At 36.5% G+C, this 8,173-nt stretch overlaps 1 pseudogene; it reads right to left on the bottom strand.

Moving 5' to 3' along the window:
- Positions 1 to 541: 541 nt before the first annotated feature.
- LOC146636069 (secretory phospholipase A2 receptor-like) lies at positions 542 to 3,498 on the bottom strand (annotated as a pseudogene).
- Between the last annotated feature and the right edge of the window lie 4,675 nt (positions 3,499 to 8,173).

The following is an 8,173-nucleotide window of genomic DNA, read 5'->3' as shown; positions in this document are numbered from 1 at the left end:
TTATTTTTTTTTCTACTGTACCATTCTGCTGAGTGACTGTCTTCTGCTCATCAAACACATTTCATTGCGATGTTGACCCTGTGCTAACTTGCATATGACAAATAAAACTGAACTGAACTCTCCAGATTTAGCACACAGCTTCATACTTGTCTGTGTAACATTAAGATAACTATAATAATTAAACCATTTTTAAATCATCAGTTGGACTTTGAGGAGATACTTAAGTGTTGAATTTAAATATTTTTATTTAGTTTCTATTACTTTCAAAAACAAATGCACACAGACCATAATGTATTATGTATAAAAATAGAATTGACAGTCTTGCTAGACCTCAGGGATGAGTTCATGATGTCATAAATAACAAAGTGTTTCAGATGTGCTTCACTGAAAATATTACTCTTTTTATATTTTTGACTCTACTCAAGACTTTTTGCATACTGGTATTATTTTTTTCTGTAGGTAGTTTTTGGTTGATGTTCTGTTTACTGTAATTTTATGAACTCTTGCAGTATAACCAGTTTCCCCTGGTGGACCCTTGAAGCTATGTTTGTACCTTCTGTAGGAATAGGCTGGAAGTAGTAGAGTCAGTGAGATCCACATCAGACTGCACCTTCATCTTTATGACCATCTTCTTTAGCTTGAGACCTGCAGAATACAAACACAGAAATATAATCTCAGCCATTATTTAGACTGTCTTGATGAATGCTCTTACATCCAGGAAAGGAAGAAGAAAGTTGTTTTGGTTCATCTGAGCGTTGTGTTGATTGCGATCCTTCTTATGAATATTATTATTTTTCTATCCGAGTTTTGACATCACACTTTTTCCAAGAAATGACTTATTGCTTTTGTATTTCAGGAACTTACCGCCTTCACAGATAAATGTTGCTTTCTGGTTACAGTCAGCTGGTATCCAGCGTCCCTGCTGTGATCCTTCCACAGTAACACAGTTTCCATTATAACTTCCGCCTCTTTTCCAGTACCTGAAGGAGGTCTTTGTTCCATCTGACCAGTACCAGGAATCTTTAAACAGACCGAACCACACTACGTTTGTAACTGCAGCAATCGCTAAATTTTCCTGTGCTGTATGCACACATGCCAGATCAGTGTGCTTCTGCCTGCACAGATCTTGACTGTTTGGCCAGGTTTGTCCCTGTGTGTAAACCACATACTTCTTGCTGCCATCCTGCTGAACTAAAAACATACAAGGAGAGAGGAATAAAAGGAAGTTAGACATCTTTTTTCTTCCAAGAAAAGTAGAAATCAGGTAAGATTTTTAGAGCCAGATTAACATTTAGGAGGGCCATAGTGTGGCTAAATGCCTTAAACCATCGTAATTGTGTATTGATTCATATATGTGCACACATTTAAAAGAATCACACCTGGGCTATCATTTTGTGTGCTACCCAGCTAATGATTTTTCTTTCTTTGTTTTAGATATAAGAAATATAAATTTATATTTATCTTCACCATTAAATAATTCATATCAAAATCCTGAAGGTTTTATTTCAACTTAATCACTGTATGTAATTGCATCAGTTTACATTTGCTTTAAAGATCATTGTGTCATTTACTCACTTTCATAACACACATAAGCCATGGCTAATCCACACTGAGCATCATTCCAGAGGCCGTATCATTCATCTGTCCACATGCCTCAACTCCTCCAGAGTTGCTTGGTTCACCAGGGCTCCATTGGGTGAAGCTCATTACACCACTGCCATCAGACCAAAGCCACCTGTTGGTCTGTCCATTGTAAAGTCCAATCCATGACGATGTCACGTCCAGTGTGTTGATCAGCTGGTTTTCATCATCCATGTTATTTATGGTTGCTAAGTCGGTGTACTTTAATCTGCAGAAGCTCTGAGCCTCATACCAGGTCAGGGATTTATTGATGAAGTGATACTGCTGAAGCACTTAAAAAAAACCAGCAGATTAGCCTTTCTTTCTTCAATTAAAAACAGACAAACTGCATCACCAAAGAGCATCAACTTTCTCATGCATAAATACACATCTGATTACTCAAGTTAAACCTACCAACCAAAAATATATTTTGTTTCCCATCTCATAACTATTTTATTCTAAAATACTGTTTTATTCAGTGAGTTTGTTCCAATGAATTATCTGTCTCGTGAAATCAAGAAACATGAAATAAGGAATTTAAGAAACAAGCTGGTTTTAAGAGATGAAAAAAGTCTGCAACTTTAAAATATTAATTGGTTGGCAAATCTGAGGACTATAAATACCTTGGAGTACACATTGACAATAAACTGGACTGGGCTAAAAACACCACAGCACTTTACAGGAAGGGCCAGAGTCGTCTCTATTTCTTGAGGCGACTGAGGTCCTTCAACATCTGCCAGAAAATGCTCAGGATTTTCTACGAGTCTGTTGTGGCCAGTGCGATCCTCTATGCTGTTGCATGCTGAGGGTAGCAGATGCCAACAGACTTAATAAACTAATCCGTAAGGCCAGTAATGTTGTGGGGATGGAGCTGGACTCCCTCAAGGTGGTGTCGGAGAGGCGGATGCTGTCCAAGATAAAGACAATGTTGGATAACACCTCCCACCCACTCCATGACATGTTGGTCAGTCACAGGAGCACGTTCAGTGAGAGACTGAGATTACCGAAAAGCACCACTGAACGACACAGGAAATCTTTCCTGCCTGTGGCCATCTCCCTGTACAACGCATCCACTTAACACACTGGTTACTGCTACAACTACACGTTTCTTTTCCAGCTATTTATTAATGAGTGACTTATATATATATATATATATATATATATATATACATATATATATATATATATATATATATATATATGTGTGTATATATTGTACTATTCTTAGTTAGCGTATTGTCTGTCTTGTCTTAATGTTGGTTTAAAATGGAGCACTGTAACAAAAAATAATTTCCCCCAGGGATCAATAAAGTATTCTGATTCTGATTCTGATAAACACGTCAATCCAGTAGGTCTCGGGAATATTCAGTCAGAAACAGATCTGCAATAAATGCTGGCCAAGAATTCAGTTCAGATATGGCTCGAAACCCAACCGTGTCCTCTTGGCTTGAAAAACAAAAACAAAACAAAAAAGTGGAAATTATTAGATTAAGCTGATCTTACTACTTTTGTCTACTTTTAGTTTTCCCTTTAAGTATGACAATGTATTAATGCACTGTCATTACAATCACCAAAAAATCTCTTCAATTTTAGTAAAATCCAGCTGGGTTTATCATTGCTCAAAAAAAAGTCTAAAAATGTATTTGAAAAAACTAACAGACGGACTCTCCTCTCCAGCACCCTGGCATAGACTTTCCCAGAGAGGCTGAGGAGTGTGATTCCCCTGTAGTTGGAACACACCCTCTGGTCCCCTTTCTTAAAGACTGGATACTGGTCATGGAGGCTAACAAGGGCTGCCCAAAGAACATCTGGATTAAGACATACGGCTTCAAAAAGTTTTGGTGCTTTACAACAAACCTTCTCAGTCGCCGTTGTCATTGGCAAGCAGTAGCCGCATAGACACCAGTAATTTTCCCTCACTCTCTCGTCCTCGTGTGACGGATTGTTTTCGTCTTCATCTAAACTAAGTGCAGTTGACTATTTTCATTCTCTCTCTCGGGTTGCTCTGGTTCAAACTGGAAAGGTTACCCAGAGTGCATTGAGAAGTAAATAACAATGGCGGCCTACTGGTAAATCGGTTTTATGTAAAATGTGCTTAAAAGGAAAACATTTGGCGTATTTTAATAACACATATGTGTTATTGAAAGCACAGTACATATTTTAGCGCAAGAATTTCTTAATAGCCAGAGTCCTATCGGGCTTGGTTAAGACATTCTTGACATTCTGTGTTTTTTGGACTTGGAGAAGACTTTCGACCGTGTCTCTCGGGGGATGCTGTGGCGGGTGATCCAGGAGTAATGGGTGTCTGGCCTATTGCTACGGGCCATTCAGTCCTTACACAACCGTTGCAAGAGTTTGGTCCGCAGACCAATGACTCCACTTGGGACCACTTCCTGTCCCAAGTGGAGGAGTTTAAGTACCTCTGGGTCTTGTTCACAAGTGACGGGAGAAGGGGGTGGGAGATCGACAGACGGATTGGTGCTATGGCCGCCGTGATGCAGACACTGTACCAGTCTGTTGTGGTGAAGACAGGGCTGAGTGTAAAGATGAAACTCTCAATTTACCAGTTGATCTACGTCCCTGCCCTCACCTATGGTCACAAGCTGTGAGTAGTGACCAAAAGAACAAGATCGCGGATGCAAGCAGTGGAAATGGGTTTCCTCCAAAGGGTGGCTTGTATCTCCCTTAGAGATAGGGTAAGAAGTTTGACCTTTCAGGAGGGGCCCAGAGTAGAGCCGCTGCTCCTTCACATCGAAAGGAGCCAGTTGAGGTGGTTCGGGCACTTGACAAGGATGCCTCCTAGGCGCCTCCTGGATGAGGTGTTCTGGGCATGTCCCACAGGGACGAGGCCCCGGGGCAGACCCAGGACACGCTGGAGAGATTATATCTCTCGGCTTGCCTGGGAACGCCTGGGTGTTCCCCCGGACAAGCTGGAGGAGGTGGTTGGGGAGAGGGAGATCTGGGCTTCTCTGCTTGGGCAGCTGTCCCCACAACCCGGCCCCGGACAAGCAGAAGAAAATGGATGGCTGGCTGGATGAAAAAAACTAAACAAAACAGTGATTGAGCTACTGCAGTGCATGCTTGTTTACCTGTTATATTGGACCCTGCTAAAAGCAGTGCAGTTCTGGTGGTGGTCATCAAATGCATTATGAAAATTCCTGCAAACCAAAGAAGAATGACTAGCACTCATCTACTGAATATTGCCATATTCAGTTGATGATATATCCAAACTGAATGTATAAATATATCATCTTTTTTGTTATTTTCTATGAAGTTACAGAAAGAGTAAAAAGAGTAACAATTGTTTTACACATGTATGATAATTAATTAATTTAAAACTGAACACATATCTTGACATATAGTCTTTGAATCACCTAACTAAATTCCTAAGTAATTCATTATTCAATGATGCAGGAGGTAGTAAACATGAATAATAAAAAGAATTGTTCATATCTAATGTATTGTGAAATGGAAAGTTACAAAAATCCTAACTTTGACATAATAATTTACCATCCATTTTTTTTCTTCTTCTTTCTTCCCCATTTGTACAGGATGGCTAAATCTTTCTATAACGATTACACACAATAACTCTCCTTTGATGTCGATGACACCAATTAACTGAGCAAGCTTAACATTTCCTATAAATTGTTTTATACTGTTTTTTTATTTAGGCTTGCAAAAACCTTGGTGTTAGATTTGTTATAAATGCAGAGAATCATATCACATTTGGTCTCTTGACATGTCTTTTTAATGGGGGGTGTTTAGAGTTCTCTAAATACCGTTTTCAAATCTTGGCTCGTGTGATTTGGCATTTATCAATAGTTGGTCCACGACCCTGTCAGGGACACTTCCAATAGGGCTTAAAATCTGGGACACTCCACCAATTCTTCTCAGAATGGAAGAAGCTTCTCAGATGATAGATGAAACATCGTCAAGAAACTTAAAGAAGTCCAGACTCTTTCCAAACTCCTTAGATTGCACTGTACTCTGTCATAACACAGTTAAACTCTATTATTCTTGTGGAGTTTCAATGACACTATGGGAATTGTATGTAAAATGATGCAAATGAGTCACTGGATGAAAAGATCTCTCTGACTGTGATAGAAATTGCTTCTTAAAACTCTGAAAAGATGAAGTTTGCAAAATTTCAGTGTTTATAGACCAAGCTCACTGTTTGTTTCAAAAGTTTGGTAGCGTATTGTATCACCAAGCTAAACTCTACCATTGTTATTGAGTTTCTATGATACTGTGGACTTGCATGTAAAGCAATACAAATGAGTCAATGAATATAAAAATCTCTGTGACCAGATGTCACCCACTGTTCCAACCCTGAAAAGATGTTTCTAGGTTTTGCAACATGTTTATAGACCCATATCATTGTTAGTTTCAAAAAGCTTTCAGTCATAATATTTTCACTAGTGATATTCGATGCAGTTTTTCAGCTTCTTTAAATTCAAATTCAAATTCAAATTTTATTTGTCACGTACACAGTCATACACAGTACGATATGTAGTGAAATGCTTGGACAACTGCTCGTGACCTAAAGAGAACAAAAAAGGAAAAGGCTATGAATAAGACAGGAAATAAATATGAAAAATTAAAAAGGGTAAATTTAACTAGGAAGGAATAAAATATAAATTAAGGTTAAAAATGAAATAACTGTACAACACAAATTAGAATGAAGGGTAAATTTAACTGGGAAGAATAAGATAAAGATAAATATATAAATTAAAGTTGAAAATAAAATAACTGTACAACAAAATACACAATACACAATATAGAACTATATAAGAATGTATGAAGAAATCTAAATATAAATAAATATATACACAATAACAGCAGCTGTACAAGTATTAACCGGAAATGAAGAATATAGTGACCAGTGTTGTGCAAAACCAAAGTCCAGAAAGTCCAGTGTGTGTGTAAGAACCATATGTGTGGGTCAGTACTGTGTGGTGGTGTGATTGAGAGACCGTATCGCCTGCGGGAAACCACGAAACCATTTTTTTATTCTCAGTTAAAAAAAATAAATAAATAAAAAATTTATTTCATTTATGAAATCCTGTGTTTTTTTCCCTCTTTAATGAGTTTATAAGACTAAATTTGCAACAAAATCTTTAAAAAGTTTTCTTTGATTTATTTCATAGTTAACTCTTTTTTATTTTCATCATTACTTCACAAAAAATGTTTTTACTGTTTGGATTTACCTGCACAAATGAGAGTTTTATGACCCATGGTTCAGAAGTAGTCTAGAAAAAAAAAAGCAAAACAGCAACTTAATACTCAGTTTTCTCAACTACAGCATACAACACCACATACACCATTTAAATATTTTGCAACCAGTACAGCAACAAGTACCAACAAGCAAAGAAAGTTAACGGTTGATCTATAAATAATTTATACTCAGATATATACAAGATAGATATACAAGTACCTGATGCGGTTCAATTTGCTTCTGAAACCTTCTGTGAATCTGAAGGTCTTTTGATTTACACACTATGCAAAGAAACTATGCAGACACAGAAACTTATTTGGTTATAGGTGTGCCAAAAGAGATTTAAAGAGCCAGTGACAGTCCTTAGGCTAGTCTAACCGGAGCATCTGACATTAAGAAAATGAAGTAAGATTACATTTTAATACAATAATAATTTTAACTAGAAAAATTTGCATTTCCTGCGAAAATGCTGTGTGGATGCTTTAAAGCTGAAGCGCTTCAGCTTTGTATGCAAAAACTAGCTGAAAAAGCTGAAAAGTTGCAGAAATTGTAAAAACTTTGCAGAAGCAAAGGAACTTTGCTAAAATGTAATAACTTAGCAGAACTGCAATATCTTAGAGGAAACATAATACTTGGCAGAAATACAATAGCATAGCAGAACTTAGCAGAAATATTGTAACTTACCAGAAACATGATAACTTCTCAAAAATACAAGAATTTAGGAGAAATAGTATAAGATAACAGAAAGAATATATTTAGCCAAAAATACTTGAACATTACAGAAACACTATGATTTAGAAAAATAGTACAACATAGTAGAAATACTGTGATTTACCAGAGACACTGTGATGAAGTATGAATATTGTAATTTTAAATTAATACTATGTTTTAGCACAAATACTATCATTTGGCAGAAATACTATATTAAGCACAAATCCTATAAAAAGCACAAATAGTATGATTAAGCATAAATACTACATTTAGTAGAAATACTATGTTTTAGCACAAATACTATAAAAAGAAGAAATACTATATTAAGCACAAATCCTATAAAAAGCACAAATACTATATTAAGCACAAATCTTATAAAAAGCACAAATACTATATTAAGCAATATAAATATCCCATAAAAATCCTTTAAAAAGCAAAAATACTGTACTATGATTTGGTAGAAAAACTATAATTAATCAGAAATACTATATTTGGCAGAAATACTATATTTAGCACAAATCTTATAAAATAGCAGAAATAGTAATAACTTAAACAGAAAAATTGGAAAAGCAAAATGGACAGCTGAAAAAATGCTGAACATGCTGAGGGTCCCTCAAATATACTTGT

Source organism: Diplotaxodon limnothrissa, linkage group LG3 (genome assembly GCF_057381915.1).
Source record: "Diplotaxodon limnothrissa isolate DT_005_m linkage group LG3, D_limnothrissa_male_GT1.1, whole genome shotgun sequence".
NCBI classification, from domain to species: domain Eukaryota; kingdom Metazoa; phylum Chordata; class Actinopteri; order Cichliformes; family Cichlidae; genus Diplotaxodon; species Diplotaxodon limnothrissa.
This window is presented reverse-complemented; position numbering and strand designations above follow the sequence as displayed.